The sequence below is a fragment of the Diplotaxodon limnothrissa genome, linkage group LG23 (genome assembly GCF_057381915.1).
Source record: "Diplotaxodon limnothrissa isolate DT_005_m linkage group LG23, D_limnothrissa_male_GT1.1, whole genome shotgun sequence".
In the NCBI taxonomy this organism is placed as follows: domain Eukaryota; kingdom Metazoa; phylum Chordata; class Actinopteri; order Cichliformes; family Cichlidae; genus Diplotaxodon; species Diplotaxodon limnothrissa.
In genome coordinates, this window is record NC_140617.1 from 34306536 (window position 1) to 34325496 (window position 18961).

Genomic DNA, 18961 nt, shown 5'->3' on the forward strand with positions numbered 1-18961 from the left:
AATAACACTTTAAAAAAGAGATACACTTCAAAGATGTTGAGGGTTCATCAGTGTTGTGAGGAAGAAAAAGATGCAGATGAAGCGTTTTAATAGTGAGTCATATAATGCTGTAGCTACATTTTTGCTGTTTAATGTTAGCTTGTCACTTCCGCCACTGTTCCGTGAAGTTATCGTCTCTTTTTTCTATTTACATTGTTTTTTTAATTTAACTTCATTGGTTTTTGTGAGATTTTGCAGCTGCTGTGTTCTTTTTTTGAGAGAACATGAAAAAAATTCAAATGATAAGTTTTTAAAATTTATTAAATAGTTGAAGGTTCAAGTTACACATGGCGCCATAGGCATCCCTCTTTCCTGTATTTGGTCTGGTGTCCGGCTCATGCTTCATCTCTGCTCCAATCACAGGTCTTCTTCCTGTAAAGGAAAACTCCTTCCTATCTCCCTGTTGCTATGCAGTCTAGTAACTTTCCACGGCAGCCTCTCAATGACTTCACATGCATGTGGGTCCTGCGCCACACCCTACACAAAGCACAAATGTGTAATTTAAAGATAAAAAGTAAATTCCTGACACATAATTTTTCTGTTATGCTGTTTTCTTAAGTTGCAGGGCCACCGTACAATACCAACGTTTACTTGTGAAATATTGGTGTAAACAGTTCATGGTTATTGCGACACCCATTGTGGGAAAAAAGATTACTGTTTTTATAACAAGTCTAAGCTAAAATCAAGGAGAATGGCACTGATGTTACTAGCTAGCTGGAAAACAGAAAATTAAAATGACAAGCAAAGTGTACAAAAGTTCAACAGTGCCAAATGCCCCTAAATGTTCACAAAAATCTTCAGTCAATTGGTTCTAAAATCTTTTTTCTCCACATTCACATGCTCCTCGGATGGTCCGAGTAATTTAGATCTGACATCATTCTTCAGACTTCAATGTGCAAGAAAGATGTTGAAAAAATGGAAGCGCTGAAAGCATTTAAACACATTGCATTATTGATCATTGTCAGTATTAACCAACAACAATATGGCGAGTGAGCAAATGTCTCCTTTCTGATTTTCAAGTTAGTTGTCTATTAAATTACTACAGAAAACACTAACGTGCCTACAACTCTGTGCTGCAGGCCCCATTCCATGCATCCCACAGAACGTCATTTTTAGTTCTGATAAATGAGGCCCCGAGATCTTTGAGTGCCTCTGCTGCATAAATCTAATGAGGCAAAAGTGCAATATAGGAGGGAAAAAACAAACAGCTGGGGTTAGTGTCCTACTTTGTGACATCTTCACTACTGATGGCTCAGCTTGTCAGTATCACAGAGTTGGTGCATGTGACTAGCCAGCCACCCAATCTATCAAACCGTTGACTCTTACATCACCCTTAGACAAGCTGATCAACCGCTATCTTTCACAGACTAGCAAAGGGCTGTGTTACTGTCAGCGTGTGAGGAGTGTGAGGAGTTTTCAAGGGCTGATCCGTGTGATTTTCTTTCTTTTTTCCTTTTTTTTTTTTTTTTTGCATGGCTGCTGCTAGTAAAGTGCACATTTACATGAGGATGGATCATGCAGGGATTAAGATTAGTTTGAACTCGCCTATTAGGCAGCAGAAATAGGGATTTGAACCACCCGTGAGCAAATACTGACAAAAAACGTATACTAAGTACACCAAATCTAAATGAAGACATTCTTGTTTTGCTGATGGTGAACTTTGTTTCCAGATTGGCTTTTTCCTCATTTACAGCCTCACATTATTTACCACCCATCGATTTGCTCTTCGCTCACATGTCAGAGCGAAACGATAAAGTCCAAAAGTAAGTCAGGTTTTTAAGATGTCCATAGTTTTTCCCCTACGTCTACCACCGCCACAACCATTCCACATTGGCTCTATTTTTTATTTTTATTTTTTGAGATTTGTTTTGATTTCCTTGACAAACTCTGTTGACAAGAACTTACATTCCCTTGAAGACAGCAGTGGATGTAATAGACCCACACTTTGTGCTCCCTCCTTCCTTCAATCTCTAGCTGTTCATGATATGAGTCCTGTGGATCTATGCAGATGAACCCCACCCCGAATCAACATACCACTTTCCAGCACCGCCCCCACGCCAATCCATCCACCGGCACCCTGTCCTTTATGTTGTAAATATGTCCTGAGGATGTGGAATCCCAAATATCTTCCCTAACCTCTCCCTACTTCCCCCACTGTTGGAATCTCACTGTGTTTTCTGTTTGGCTCCTTGGTTTTTGTCTGTTTTTTGAGACCTTTGCTGCATTTTTCTGTTGTCTAAAGCTGTGGTGTGAGTTGAGGAGATGAAAGAGGTCTTAAAGGAAAATATACAAAAAATGAAGCTTGGATTGAGAAAGGGTTCAAATATAGAGGAAAAAAATCTGATAAAGTTGTCATATTGTCATACTAGAGATGCTTTAGTTTGCTAATTTACTTTCTTTTTTTTCTACAAAAGACTTGGATGAAATTATTTATAAAATGCGTCCCACGAGTCATGACCTTTTTTGGACGTAAAACAAATACATTTATTAACATTTTGTTCAAAAGAAAATAAATATAAATTATGTTAAACATTACTGCTGTTTGTGCTTTTTTCCCCAGTGTCTGTATCATTGATTATTGAAGAGCTGCAAAGCATTTAGTAATGAGAGGAACCAAGAGGAGTGGGTTAAGCAAAAACTGGAGTATGGGAGATGTTTGGTAGGACAGTGAAGCAATGCTTTGTACAAACTTTATACGGTGGGGATGAAGTGCTGCATCCGACGAGGGAGGCAGCTTGCCTATCAGTGGAGCAGAGGACACTGAGGTAGTTAAAAAAAAACACTATTTGATGCCCAAAGCCCTCTACATTGATGGATTTGTCCTGAGTCCCTCAAGGTTCTGGATGTTGTGTGGTAGTCCCAGCTGACGTACCTCTGCAACATCAAACCAAGGTTGGGTACAGTGGCTCTGGAATGTAAATTGGGGCCGTGGTTCCCCCTTTTAACGTCCACTAGGCCTCTAACAAACTAGAAGTTGTTACCTAATAGATTCTTTATTGATCCCAAGAGGGAAATTATAGAGTCACAATACTACCTTTATTACCAATAAGTAAACAACAGAGGTAAAGTAAAGTGCCACAGGCTCAGAGTGAGGACTGTGAGACAGTGCAAAGAGTTTACAGAGTTTCCGTTAGTGTGGCGTGGTGATTAGCACTGTTGCCTCATAGGTCCTGAGTTCAATTCCACCACCTGGCTGGGCCCTTCTGCGTGGAGTTTGGATTCTTTCCAGGTACTCTGGTTTCCGCCCACTAACTGCACAGTCTAAAGACATGACTGGCAACCTGACCAGGTTGTTCCCTGACTATCGCCCTATCATAGCTGGGATAGGCTCTAGTGTTCTTTATGGCACCAAGGTTGGATCAGTCTGAGAGAGAAGGAGCTCTGTTGCCTCAGTAGTGTGGACTGGAGCAGGGTTAGATGGCTTGTGATGGAGAGCAGTTTGTTCAGTTTGACTTCCTGCCTCTTGATGACTCCAACGCCTCCAAATTCTGGCCAATGATGGTTCCAGCCTTGTGAATCAGTTAGTTGATCCTGCAGGCATCTCTGGCACTGATGCTGCCTCTCCCAGTAGACGACAGCAACTTGGATGCACTCGCTATCGCAGACTGTTAGAAAATCTCCAACTTCTTGCTGCATGCATTAAAGGATCTGAACTTTCTCAAAAAGCTCATGACTGTTGGTCCTCCAGTCCAGGCTGTCATTCAGGTGATCCTGTAGCTGTCCACTGTTTCCACCTCCTCACCCTCGATTTTAATGGGCCTTATAGTTTATAGGTTTTCTGTTCAATATTTTCATTTTGATATGTCAAAAATAAATAACACATCTGCTAGTTGTGAAGTTCAGAAGAGGGACTGGATGGTGACTGACAACAAGGGAAATCGCACTCCTCATTTTAGCTGGGCAAGTACTGGAGAGGAGATCTGCCCTTTAATCTCAGATTCAGGAGAAACCATGCAAGATGTTTTTCCCCTTGGTAAGGGAACACTGGACCAGCTTATCATCCTCTTGAAGATACCAAAGGTACCCATGCCCTCTGGGTATGGGTGTAACGGCTACATTTAGCCACTTTGATATTGCAACATCACTGATATCAGCGCTCGCTGGATAGGCCAAGTATAAATTGTTGATAACGGGACTCTGCCCATTATGGTGTAGCACTTACGTGGAGTTATATACAGTACCAGTGGATAATTACCAAGGTAATGAGTAATTTGGGCTAGTATCAGAAGATTAAGAACGACTCTTATGGTGTGTTCACACCAAACGCAATAGACGCGACCAGAGCGTCAGGTTTACATGTACAGTCAATGGAGAAGCACGATGATGCGCAATTGAGGGTCCTGCGAAAATTCAGAAGCAGATTTGCGTCACGAAAACGCGTCAAAGTAGCACGTCTGGCGCGTTTATTTATTTATTTTAGGACAGTGCATGTTAATGAACATAAATGTAAAATAAATTACATGAATGTAAACATGCCAGATTATAGCCAAGGGCTAATTTCCATCCGTTGTCCGTAAAACATTAAAAAAATAGACATAATAATTCATAAAAAAAATTCATAATTCATTTATAATAAAAACTCCATCACCAAACTCACACACACACCATTCTATTCCCAAATAAAACATTAAAACTATACAACTTATACATGATCACACACTTGATTTGTCCATAACCAGTTTTTAACCTGTGCCTTAAACAAGTTGTCGAGCATTCTCTAATGGATTGAGGACGACTATTCCACAGATGGCCACCCTGGACAGAAAGGACGTTCTGCCCAAATGCTGTCCGTCTGTGGGGTATAAACAAGTCTCCTCGGGTTGTAGCTCGAGTGGTCCTGTCTGAGCTTTCTTTATGCCTAATGAACTGCTTTAGTGGTGGTGGAGCAAGGGAGTGTAAGATTTTATATATTAAACACACTCTTTTAAGTTTCACTAAGTTATTGAAGTTCAGTAATTTATGTTTTTTTAACACATGACAGTGGTGGTGGGAAGTCCGTTTTTAGTCAAGTACTTTTAAACTTCTTTTATAAATGTTTTCAATAGTGTTGTTGGACAAGCAAGTGACCAGGACGTCAAACAATAGTCCATATGAGAGATGATCATTGAGTAAAAATAAGTTTTTGCAACATTCATATTTAAATTATTACATATATGATTAAAATTTCGATTATTACATTTAAGTACCTGGGACACTTTATTTGTGTGACTCTTAAAGGATAATGTGGGGTCTAGAATGACCTCAAGATATTTAAATTCTGGAGCTAATTCAAGCTCTACTCCATCCAGGAATATGTTTGATTGCTTCAAGTTTAAGGGGCATTTTGAAAAATACATGCAGACAGTTTTTGAGGTGTTCAACATTAGGCATGAGTCCTCCAGCCATTAATGCTAAAGCAGCTGTAAGATGTTTTGCCACCTGCTGAACACTATTTGCTTGCGTATATATAACTGCATCATCCACATACATTTGAGCAAATATATTTGGACAGACTTCTGGTAAGTTATTGATAAAATTTTTTTTTTTTTATCAAGTTACTGATAAAAAAAAAATGCACCACACCAACTTAGTGTGGTACATTTTGTGTATTTGCACGTATCGCGTCTACAGTCTCTCTGTAAATAGTTATATTTTATATATTTGTGTTTAATGTTTTAACAGAACCAATGGATAATAACCAAGGTAATGAGTAATTTGGGCTAGTATCAGAAGACTAAGAACGACTCTTAGAGCTCTGGTACATGAACGGCAGAGGAACCAGACAAACACAGTTGTGTGGCTTAAAAGTACTTTAAAAAATTCTTTTAAAAGGCTTAACATCACTAAACAACACAGAATTACACAGAACTTCAAGCAAAAAATGTTGACCCAAAGTAGCAAAAGAAAAAAAAAAGAATAAAATAAAATTGTGCACAAGTAAAGAATTAGTCTTGGTCCAAATGGTACCGGTGGGGCCAATGACAAACGGGTGTATTGCAATAGAGTCCATCCAATGAGGAGTGTGTGTGTGATTGTCTGTCCTACCGCACTACTTGTACAGTAGATGATTGGAGTCCATCAATGTGCGAATGAATGTGCGTGTGTATGTATATCGTCTCCTAGGATCTTGGGTTGGCTCGCCGTCCAGTGAACACTGGAACACTTTGGGTTCTGGAATCGCTGACCTGGTCTTTGGATTCGTCCCATATAAAAACCTGACCTATCAGCTCTCCCATTAGAACTATACACCTATAAACGTAACCCTTTGTTGTATGACTCGCTCAGAATCTGGGTGCAATGTAGGAAAAGGTTGGGGTTACACTTAATGTCAATTAAAGCACCTATCTGCTCAAATCATATGTTCCCATCCTCCATGATGGACTCTGCCTTTAAAATATGGGAAAGTAATGGCCTTAGAAATATCAAAGACCTTTTTGTAGATGGGATTTTTGTCTCATTCACGCAGCTCCTGAAGCAGTTTAATGTTCCTCGGCAACATTTTTTCCGCTATTTACAAATTCGTCACTTTGTAAAGAGTCGATTTCCTTCATTTCCGGAACTACCTGAGGAAACTTCTTTGGATAAAATTATTAATATAAACGTTCATAAGAGAGGGGCGATTAAAGAAATCTATGCTATACTATTAGATCTTCAATCTCCTTCTCTCTTCATCCTTAAAGCACAGTGGGAGAAAGACCTTGGGATGACTATAACAGATGAGCTCTGGCAATCTTTTCTCCAGAGGGTACACTCTTCTTCGATATGTGCCAGGCATGGGCTCCTTCAATTCAAGGTCCTACACCGATTACATATCTCCAAGGAAAAGTTAGCCAAGTTCTATCCAGGAGCTGACCCTCTGTGTAACAGATGTAAAGCAGAAACAGGTTCGCTCCTTCATACCTTTTGGACATGCCCCAATCTTCATACCTATTGGGTGTCTATATTTAACACTCTGTCAGAGATGTATAACGTTAAATATGATCCTTCTGCTCTAACGGCTATCTTTGGGGTGATACCTCAAGACATCACTTTGCCAAAATGCTAATCGAATTCTATTGCCTTTGCTTCACTTATCGCAAGGCGCCTTATACTTTTAAGATGGAAGCAGGAAGCTCCTCCCACACATGAACAGTGGCTTGCGGAGCTCATGAGGTTTTTACATTTAGAAAAGATGAGATATACACTGGCAGGTTCAACCACCAAATTTCTTAAGGCATGGCAGCCATTCCTGATGTACATGGAAACATTTAAAATGACCACCTTATCATGACCAGATACCATATCTCTATATCGCTATCATAGCTAACTGTACACTGAATGTCCCTTATACATTTTATTTTTCTATTTGTTTTTTGTTGTTTGTTGTTTTGTAGGGGTTTCTTTGGTTTGTTTGTTTGTTTTTTCCTTCTCTATTTCTGTTATCTTTTGGGGTATTGTAAATACTGAACAGCAAACTACTGTATGTTCAATGTTTTGTTGTTAACATGCTGCTGTGACTGAAAATAAAATTTATAAAAAAAACAAAAACAAAACAAAAAACCTGACCTATAAACAATGGTCAAATATATGTCACGAACAATTTAAGAATAACTCCCACAAATTAAACTAAAGTAGTGTCAAATTGCAGTGACTACTATTCAGATCAGCTATTGTAGCCCAGCTAGAAAAAAAAAAGAAAAGAAAAAAGAGCAGTGGAAAGTAGTTTTTTTTTTCGTGTATGATGTAAACAATTTAGTAATTTCTTTTTCTTTTTTTGTTTAAAGGAAGATGTGGACAAATAAGATTATCTGTTGTTGTTTAACTTGGCCAATCAGCAATGAGTTCCCAGTGACCCTTGCTGTTGACCTTGATCACATGATTTCCTGTGTTGCCATTTCGTTCCTGTTCATACAATGCCATGTGCCAGAGAAACTAATGTTCCCGAAGTTGAATCGCTAGGAGTCAAGCAAGTCTGCTGCAGTTTTTGGTCGTTCAGAGTTTCACCCTGTCATCGGTCAGGTTCGACACACGGACCCGGTCTGAAGCAAGCTCTCATTGAGGAGCGGCGATTCCGGTTCCGGTTAACTGGATGGCGAGCCAACCCAAAAGTGAACAGGATTTGCTGAGGTTTTATTAAAGCCAAAGTTTCGTTCCCATTGAAGCTTCAGATACCTGCAGGACTACGAACTTTCTTCCTCCATCGGAGTGTGGTAGGACAAACGTTAAACAAACTGAATGGGCCCCAACGATCCATCAGTTACCAGACATTATTCACTCATACATTTGACTCAGAGAAAGCTGTATGCGCGCACTTTTATTTAGTTTGTTATTTTGGGGGAAATATTTTGTATTTTATTTTATTGCTTTCATTACATTTGTTGCAACTGCTGTGTGTCAAATATAACAAATTTGTGAACAGTCTATTGTGGTGTGGTCTCTCCTTATTGGTCTTTATACCTTGGGCTCCTGCCGATTCTAGATCTTCTGATACTGGCTAATGGGAGTTCAGTCATTCTTAATAATAATTCGTAAGTTGGGTTACACTATCACCAATTCATTCATCATCATTAGTTCAGTCATGTTGTACAACATTAAAATAGCAGGGTTCAAAGTATCAAGGTTCAAAATTTCTCTGTATCAAGGTTCAATACTTGTTTGTAACCTGTGTGACCAAGTGGTCGGCGGGGTTATGAAAGAAATAATAAAATGACAATGCCACCTGGGGGAATTCTAGCCCCCAGGAAATATGAACTTTGGAAATGAAATGTAATTAAGAAGAACGTTTGCACAGGTTCAGGGATGCACACTGAGGCCGGCTCAATGTATTAACACCATTTTATTTATTAAAAAAAAATAAAAACAAAACAACAAAGACAGCGCACTAAATGTAAGGATGTACTTAGAGTAGAACTGAACTGTCACCGGCCTATGGCTCTTCACCCTTTTCAAAGACGAAGCAGTCATTTAGATAAAATATTAGATATTGTTTACCTGTAAATGCACGGAGAGAATTTAGAAATGTAATTATTGTCAAGAGTGAACAAGCACTGATAGTGTCTACAGCTGTGGCCAAACGTTTAGAGAATGAGAAGTGTTGTTTGCTTATTTACAAAGTTTGCTGTTTCAGTGATAGTTGTATATCATATCATATCACTTCAAACAGAGGTGATCCAGTAATGCTGCACTAATGAATTAGACTAACTATTCACTTTAGCTAAAGTTATTAAGTTAGCTAAAGAGTTGGGATGCTGTGTAAGCAGTGTTGGGAAGGTTACTTTTAAAATGTATTCCATTACAGATTACAGAATACATGCCCCAAAATGTATTCTGTAACGTATTCCGTTACGTTACTCGATGAGATTAACGTATTCTGAATACTTTGGATTACTTAATATATTATCATGCTGCTTACAACTACGTGAATGTACTATTGCTGTGATTTATTACTGTTACTGAAGGTCCGCGTCTCCGAACTGTAGTAAAGGGACCTCTGGCTAATACGGCGGGGTCCGTGTCGGCTCGTAGCCGAAAAATAGCTTTACTTTGTTGTCTGGGTCAACTTTGCTTGCGAGAGACAGACAGAGGCGTTGAAAGGCTGCTCCAACGGAACTTATTGTTTCGAAGGAAAACATGAACACAGCATACAGTCAAGTCTTAATAGCGTACTTACACCTGGGCTCGTCAGGCACTCTTCTTGGCTGCAGTGGTTATTATTATATTTACATGCTCCCAGCTCCCGTTTCTGCTCGATGACAGCTCCGACTTTTCCTTTTTCTCCCTCGCTCACAGACACATAACGGGTATGGCAGTCCATTCTCCCTGCAGCACGGACTACACTGCCTATGATGCTACATTCTTTAGAGCTATACCTGTAGCATTCTGCCTATTAGCCTAGCACAACAACAACAAAAAGGCCTCTCTCACCCAGGAAACACGCAGAGAGAGAGCGTCCTGATGTAAATAAGTCACTGGAGTTGATATTTTACACCATGTAACCATGGCAACCGTAACGCTGCCGCCTGGAACAACAGAACGTAGCTGTCAAACAAAACCAAACAGTCCTGACCCGCCACAATATGAAACAGGGAAACAGTGTAATCCATTTATTTCAACAAAGTAACTGTATTCTAAATACCACCTTTTTAAACGGTAACTGTAACAGAATACAGTTACTCATATTTTGTATTTTAAATACGTAACGGCGGTACATGTATTCCGTTACTCCCCAACACTGTGTGTAAGACATAAATAAAGCTAAAATACAAAGGTTTGGACACCGTTTTGCATGTTTCCCTACTGTATGGGTCTCTGCAAGCATACAGAGGGGGTACTCTGAGAGGGTCCAAGATGACAACTTTGGAATTCTACTAGAAACAGTCGATCATATTTGTTTGTCAAAGCTGAATTCAGGGCAAACTACGCTAAATTAGCGTTTTGAGCTAACAGCTACAATAAGCATAAAAGTTACCTTACGGCTATCATTTGTTAACATGACGCTTGTCCTTATACATGTAATACATTTATTACCAACCTGAGAGTTTATCCGCTGGTCATTCGATATGACGAATGACTTCTTAAGTCTTAATTCAGCTCAAGACGCTGTAGATTCCCATCAGTAACACTTTCGGTCCGCTAGTAAAACATAATTCTATTAATCTGCGCTTGAACCAGAACAGGATGTAAGTTCCAAAAAACTGAATTTTGGAACTGAAATTGAATTCTAGAACTGAAACTGAATGGTGAGAAGTGAAACTGAAATTATTCGAGAGCTGAATTTTTAAAGGATAAAATGCAGTTTCAAAGCAAATCAATTCATTTTCAAAATATAAATTCAATTTCAATTTAGTGATGATCATTTTCAAATCAAATCAAATCAAATCACTTGTACTTGCAGGTACATTGGTACAGCACATGTGAGTGAAATTCTTGTGTGCGAGCTTCACAAGCAACAGAGTTGTGCAAAATACAATAATGTAAACAAGCAAAATACAAGAATGGCTACATCTGAAACTAATGAATATATGTACAATATATAATAGTATATGCATTTCTGGATGTGTATACTAAATATTTTTCTACGTGTGTGTGTGTGTGTGTGTGTGTGTGTGTGTGTGTGTGTGTACACACATATTTTACAAATTAAATAGAGTAAACAATAAATAAAATATATAAAAATATACAGAGTTGAGACATGTGCAAAACAGTGGCATTACTGTACAGTATGGAGTGCATAATGTTAAAGTTCCAGTAGTGAAGCTGAGGTGTCTATGACGTGTTCAGCAGTCTGATGGCCTGGTGGAAGAAGCTGTCTCTCAGTCTGCTGGTACGGGACCGGATGCTGCAGAACCTCCTTCCTGATGGGAGTAGTCTGAACAGTTTATGGCTGGGGTGACTGGAGTCCTTGATGATCCTCCCCGCTTTCCTCAGGCACCGCTTCCTGTAGATGTCTTGGAGGAGGGAAGCTCACCTCCAATTATCCGTTCAGAGCACCGCACTACTCGCTGGAGAGCTTTGCAGTTGTAGGCGGTGCTGTTGCCATACCAGGTGGTGATGCATCCAGTGAGGATGCTCTCAATGGCACAGTGATAGAAGGTCCTGAGGATGCGGGGGCTCATGCCGAATCTTTTCAGTCTCCTGAGAAAGAAGAGGCGCTGCTGCGCCTTCTTCACTGTTTTGTTTGTGTGTACTGACCACGTAAGATCCTCAGCCAGATGTACACCAAGGAACCGGAAGCTGCTCACTCTCTCCACAGCAGCGCCGTTGATGGTGATGGGGGTGTGTACTTCTCTGCACCTCCGGAAGTCCACTATCAACTCCTTTGTCTTTGTGACGTTGAGGGTGAGATGGTTGTCTTGACACCAGTGGGTCAGGGCGCTGACCTCCTCCCTGTAGGCCGTCTCATCACCATTGGTGATAAGACCCACCACTGTAGTGTCGTCCGCAAACTTCACAATGATGTTGGAGTTGTTAGTGGCTGTGCAGTCGTAGGTGTAGAGTGAGTATAGGAGAGGGCTCAGTACACACCCCTGTGGAGCACCAGTGTTCAGTGTGATGGGGGATGAGGTGATGCTGCCCAGTCTGACCACTTGGCGTCTGTCAGACAGGAAGTTAAGGATCCAGCTGCAGAGGGAGCTGCTCAGTCCTAGATCCTGCAGTTTCCTGTCCAGCTTCGAGGGAACGATGGTATTGAATGCTGAGCTGTAATCTACAAACAGCATTCTCACATACGTGTCTCTCTTCTCCAGGTGTGACAGGGCAGTATGTAGTGTCAGGGCTATGGCATCATCAGTGGACCTGTTGTGGCGGTATGCGAACTGTAGAGGGTCCAGTGAGTCGGGTAGTGCAGAGCAGATGAAGTCCCTGACCAGCTTCTCGAAGCATTTGCTTATGATGGGGGTCAGGGCTACAGGTCGCCAGTCGTTCAATGAGGAGATGGTGGAGGATTTGGGTACAGGGACGACGGTGGCCATTTTGAAGCAGGCTGGGACTACAGACAGAGAGAGGGAAAGGTTGAAGATATGCGTGAACACTCCAGCCAGCTGAGCCGCGCATGACTTGAGGACGCGGCCGGGAATCCCGTCCGGACCAGTAGCTTTGCGTGCGTTCACCTTCCTGAAGCACTTCCGCACATCCTCCTCAGACACAGTGTGCGCACTGACGTCATCCGCGGTGCGCACACTGTCCGGTCTCATGGTGTTCGCTGTGTCGAATCTAGCGTAGAATACGTTTAGATCCTCACACAGAGAGGCCGTGGTCTGCGGTGTGCTGGTTTTCCCTCTAAAGTCTGTGATCGTGTTTAGTCCCTGCCACATACTCCGAGGGTTGTCAAACTGTTGCTCCACCCTGTCCCTGTACTCACGTTTGGCTGCTTTGATCGTCTTCCGGAGTTGGTAATGTGCGTGTTTGTAGTCCGATGTGTTCGCGGAGGCAAAGGCGGTGCTCCGTGCGGCCAGTGCCGCGCGAACATCTCCGTTAATCCAGAGTTTTTGATTTGGGAAGGATTTAACTGTTCTGGATGGGACGACATCTTCCACGCATTTCCTGATAAATCCGCAGACTGAGTCTGTGTACTCATCAATGTCCCTAGCAGCCACGTGAAACATTTCCCAGTCCGCGTAATCAAAACAGTCCCGCAGCGCAGACTCTGATTGGTCCGTCCAACAGTGCACCGCCCTCCGGGTTGGAGCTTCCCGTTTCAGCTTCTGCCTGTAGGCGGGCAGGAGCAGGATGGAGCGGTGATCTGATTGGCCGAATGGGGCGCGGGGGAGGGCTTTGTACGCATCCCGGAAAGAGGTGTAGCAGTGGTCGAGTAGCCCATCCGGCTACATCTACCCCCCCTTTTTTGCATTGGCGCCCCAACAATGACTCAAGAAACCTAACACCATGGCCTGAATATGGCAAGCTGAGCATTGGCAACCGGTACAGACTCAACAGGACGTGGCAAGTGATGTACATTCGAGTGCTGACCAGCTGTCGAATGTGCTGTTCTCCGCAAGTGTGGCCCACTCACCTCAGACTGTTCAACAGAGCCTGAGGAAGAACCTGGGGGAGCAGAGGTCGAGGGTGCTACAATCACACTGGGAGTAGACCTGAGCTCCACCGATGGAACTCTAGAGGCATCAGAAAGTGACACCACAGGTGCTACAGGGTGTGCGGGTACCTCAGGGACAAGGAGCCACAACTCGTCGTCACTCAGAGAGGTCTGCTCTGAGTCAGCAGGCACAGGTGGGGGTGGAACCTGTGGACCAGGTGTAGGAGGCCCTAGGCTGACCTGTGCCTTCAACATGTCGCGATGGACATGTCGAACCTTCTCCAAGTCTCCCACGGGGGCAATGGTATAAACAGCCCTGTTCTCTTGGGGTGCCCTCAACACCTGATAGACCACAGAGCTCCAAAGGTCCTGGATCTTGTGCCGGCCACAGGCGCTGTGATCTTGAAGATACACCAGCTGACCGACCTTTAAAGGAACAGGGTGGACTCTCTGGTCATGCCGCTCCTTGCGACGGTCAGCGGCAACCGTGCCCGAGCTCCCTCAAAAGCCACCATTAACCTGGCTTGGTGCTGTACCCAGTCCTGTACCTCTCCAGGCACTGGGTCCTGAACGCGGCCTAGAAGGAAATCAATAGGCAGCCTAGGATCCCTGCCAAACATCAGGAAAGACGGCGACTCTCCAGTGCCCTGATGCGGCGTGCTATTATTTATTTATTTAGGACAGTGCATGTAAATGAACATAAATGTAAAAAAAAAAAATTACATGAATGTAAACATGCCAGATTATAGCCAAAGGATAATTTCCATCTGTTGTCCTTAAACATAAAAAATAGACATAATAATTCATCATTCATTCATAATAAAAACTCCATCACCAGACTTACACATACACACCATTCTGTTCCCAAATAAAACATTAAAACTATACAACTCATACATGATCACACACTTTATTTGTCCATAACCAGTAGCAATTATAGCAAAAGAGCACATGCGGTAAGCATGCAGCCCAGTTACGTTTCCAAGATGATGGCAGGGTCCGGAGGAGGTTATGGAGGGTTCGGTTAAACCATTCGCACTGCCCATTACCCGCTAGGTGGTAAGGGGTTGTACGGGACTTGGCTACCTGATACAACTCGCATAGCTGTTGCATCACCAAACTCTCAAAGTTTCTACCCTGGTCAGAGTGGAGGCGGCTAGGAATGCCAAACTTAAAAAAACAAAAACAAAAAAACACTCTGTTAACAGGGCCTGGGCCACAGTAGAGGCCCGCTGGTCCTGGGTAGGGACTGCAACAGTGTATTTGCTAAAAACGTCAGTCATAACCAAGACGTTTTCAACTCCACTACGGGAAGGTTCCAACACCGTGAAGTCTATGGCCAGGATTTCATTTGGCCTTTGCGACCTGACAGCGTTCACAACGCTGAACCCATTGCTTGATGTCAGAGGACATCCCGGGCCAATAGCAACACTGCCTGACCAGTTCAGTGGTACGCTCAATACCTTTGTGCCCATGGTCCTGGTGCAGCTGCCTCAAGGTCTCAGGCTTCAGAGCCTCTGGAAGAACAAGTTGGAGGGCTTCCTCACCTCCACCTGGACGCAAAATATGGCGATAAAGGATGCCATCCTTCTCCACCAGACGATCCCACTGATGCAGCAGAACCATGACTGGTTTGGGGACCTGACTCCTTTCCTCCGAAGAGGGCGGGGTGTGCCTCCTCCAGTATACCAAGAAATCCTTGAGGAGGGGTCAGCCTCCTGCAAAGCACGAATATCCCCCAGGGAGTGAGATGGAAAGGCCCCAATCTCCAACTGAGTAACAGAGGGCAAAACGGCTGGACGCTGAGCCTGCTGAAGTGATGTTGGGACACGAGTCCCAGGCAACACATCCTCGGCCAAGCTGGAGCTCGTCTCATACTGTCGAGAGAGAGCATCAGCATTCCTATTACTGTGGCCTGAGCGATACTTAATCTCAAAATCGAATGCCGCCAGCTGGCAGGCCCACCTCTGCTCGGTGGCACCCAGCTTAGCTGAAGAGAGGTAAGTGAGTGGATTGTTATCGGTGTAAACCACACACTTCTGCCCCAGCAGGTACTCCCGGAACTTCTTGGCCATGGCCCACTTGAGCGCAAGAAACTCCAGCTTCATGGAGCTGTAATCGTCCATGTTGCGCTCATGTGGCTGAAGACCTCGACTAGCATAAGCCACTGGCCTAACAGCACCTTCTACATCTTGGGAGAGAACTGCACCCAAACCACTGTGGCTGGCGTCAATCTCCAAGATAAATGGGCGCGTAAAGTCAGCATATGCTAGCACAGGTGCAGACACAAGCTTTGCTTTCAGGGCCTCAAAGCTCTCCTCACACTGAGGGGTCCAAATAGCACTCAAACTCTGTCCCGAGCCCTTCTTTGTCTTGGTGCCAGCCAATTTAGCCACCACTTGATGCAGGGGAGCCGCCAACGTGGCAAAGCCCTCCACAAAGCGCCGGTAATAGCTGGTGAAACCCAAAAAGGATCGCAACTCTGACATGGAACAAGGACACTGCCACTTGGCTACTGCGTCAACCTTGGCTGGATCGGTAGAGACACCCTCACAGGAGATTACATGGCCCAAGTAGTTAACCTTCTGCTGGAAAAAGGCACACTTTTCTAACTTAGCCTTGAGCCCCTCTTGCTGCAGCCTTGCCATCACCATCTCTAGCCGTTGCAGGTGCTGAGAGACAGACGAGGAGAACACAATGCCGTCTAGGTACAGCAGTAGCGACTGGCACTGCTGATCCCCGAACATCCTCTGCATTAGGCGCTGGAAGGTACCAGGAGCATTGCACAGCCCGAACGGCATACGATTCCACTCGAACAGGCCAAACGGCATGCAAAAAGCGGTCTTGGACTTATCCTGCTCAGAAACTGGCACCTGGTTGTACCTGCTGGCCAGGTCGATGGTAGAAAACCAGCGTGCGCCAGCAAGGGCATCCAGACTTTCTTCGATGCGAGGTAAGGGGAAGGCGTCCTTCCTTGTTTTGCTATTCAGCAAACGATAGTCAACGCACAGACGGAGGCTTCCATCCTTCTTGCGGACCAACACGATGGGAGAGGCATAAGGACTGCTACTCTCCCTAATTACCTGGGCCTCCAGTAGCTGGTTGATATGGGCCCTGACAGCCTCATAATCAGGAGGAATTTGCCTGTACCTCTGCCGGACAGGTGCGTCATCGAGCAGCGGTATGTCATGCAAAATGTGGTTTGTGCAGCCCAAGTCTCCCTCATAAGTGGAGAAAACAGAGCGGTACTTCTGCAAAAGTAACCGTACCTCATGTTGCTCTGACTCAGCGAGAGCAGACAGGTCAATAGTGTCCACCATCTCTTGAGCAGGGCTGCTGGTTGTATGGGAGGAAACTGTAACGGGAAAAGAGTGTTCCTCGCTAACACCAGCAGGGAGGCTAACAACAATAGCTTTGCTTATCACTCCCAAACGGGTCCGCGGGTGGAGAACAGCTTCAGCTGTCCCCACATTGGTGACTGGGATGTAGGCAACGCCCTTATCCACCTGGACCAAACATGGAGAGGCCAGCAACCCACTGGCAACCCGGACTCAGAAGGCTCAAAAAGCACAGCCTGACCTGACAACTGCTGAAAAAAGGTGGTAGCCACCAGCTGCATGACGCCACCAGGTATCCGCACAGCCCGCGAGCCCTGTACCTTAACGGTACCGACAGGGTCCTCTGGGGCTTGGGCTGCAGACTGGTGACACTGATGTAAGGCCTCCAAAACTGGTCTCGGTGCCTGTGACACAGAAGGAGAATTAAACAAGGAGTCACCGAAAGCCCCAAACAGCTCTTGATAACAGCGACGGATTACATTCATTCCTAAAATACCAGGAACAGAGGGTGTGGCACCAGGAGGGTCCTTCACTATAAGGATCCCACAAGAGGGCATTTCCTTGCCACATAGGAGTACACTGAGCTCCAAATAGCCAATGTAAGGGATGGCAAGCCCATTGGCAGCCCGAAGCTGTAACCAATGGCATGACTGAAGGCGTTCTTGTCCCCAAGGGGCAAAATGTGCCAAAAAGAAACTTTCTGTGATGGTGGAAATCATGGACCCAGTATCCACCAAACAAGGGACAGTTACCCCACTAATCAGCACATCTATCTTTGGACACGATAAAATTAGCCTGCCAATCCTATCTTTCTGTGAGCCAGTGAACTACCCACCTGAACTGTGACTCTGCAGCTCAGAGGGCTTTAGTTTTCCGACTGGGTAGCAGGAAGATTATTGCCAACTGCGGCATAAGGAGGGCCTGAATCAGAACCTGCTCTGGGGCGGCGTGAAGCCCGCTCCCCAGTGCACTCCCTAGCAAAGTGTCCTGGCTGCTGACACCAGCGACAAATCACCGAGCCAGCCCGTGAAGGCCGAACACTTCTTCGGGGGTTCTGTAAAGAAACCACTGTCTCAGTGAGCTGATTTAACTGCTCTTGTTGGCGCTTAAGGAGTTCCTTTAGCTCACGCCACTCGGACTCGGGTGTACCAACAGGAGCGAACCTAGGGCTAGTGTGCACTCCACACTGGAAACCATATGCCGATGGGTGAGAATAGCCACGGTCGCGAACACCGCCTGAAAACCCTTCTCTTTCCCATCTAATTGCTTCCCCGCGCACCTCTAACAAGGTGGCAGTAGGCACACGGCGAACGTATTGTTTAAGCCAGGGGTGCCCAATCCCGGTCCTCAAGAGCTACTGTCCTGCAGCTTTTAGATGCATCCTTGTTCCCACACACCCGAATCAAATGAATGGCTTGTTATCAGGCCTTTGCCAAACATGATGGCATGCTGAAGAGGTAATCAAACCATTTGATTCAGCTGTGTTGGAGTAGGGATGCATCTAAAAGCTGCAGGATAGTAGCTCTTGAGGACTGGGATTGGGCAGCCCTGGTTTAAGCTCTCTGCGGAGAGCACTGTCAACAACATGTTCTACAAACTGGTCTCGGAGCAACACCTCTGCGTTATGCATGCCATCAGGTGCACTTTGTTTTACTTGCTCCATCAGAGCCATTAGCGCTAAGGAAAACTCCTGCAAAGTCTCTCCCTCCCGCTGTCTCCTCGAAAAGAAAGCCTGCTGCAGAGTGACATAGGACTGCGCATTACCATACAGTTCCTTTAAAATAGTCAACACCCGAACAGGATCCCCTCGCTCTAAATTAGGGCGAAATTTGATCTCCTCCCTTGCTTCTCCCTCCAAATGGTCAAAAATAAAGAAAGCTTGATCAGCAACAGACAGGTGCCGGGCACGCATGCACGCTTGAACCTCTTCGACCCATTCAGCTATATTGATGCCCGTTCTGCCATTGAACATGGGACATTTACGGTCCCTAGGCACCACCATCAAACGCTCTGTAACGGCGGCCTGGCTACCAACATTTGGTATGCAACCAGCAGTGTTGGGAAGGTTACTTTTAAAATGTATTCCAATACAGAA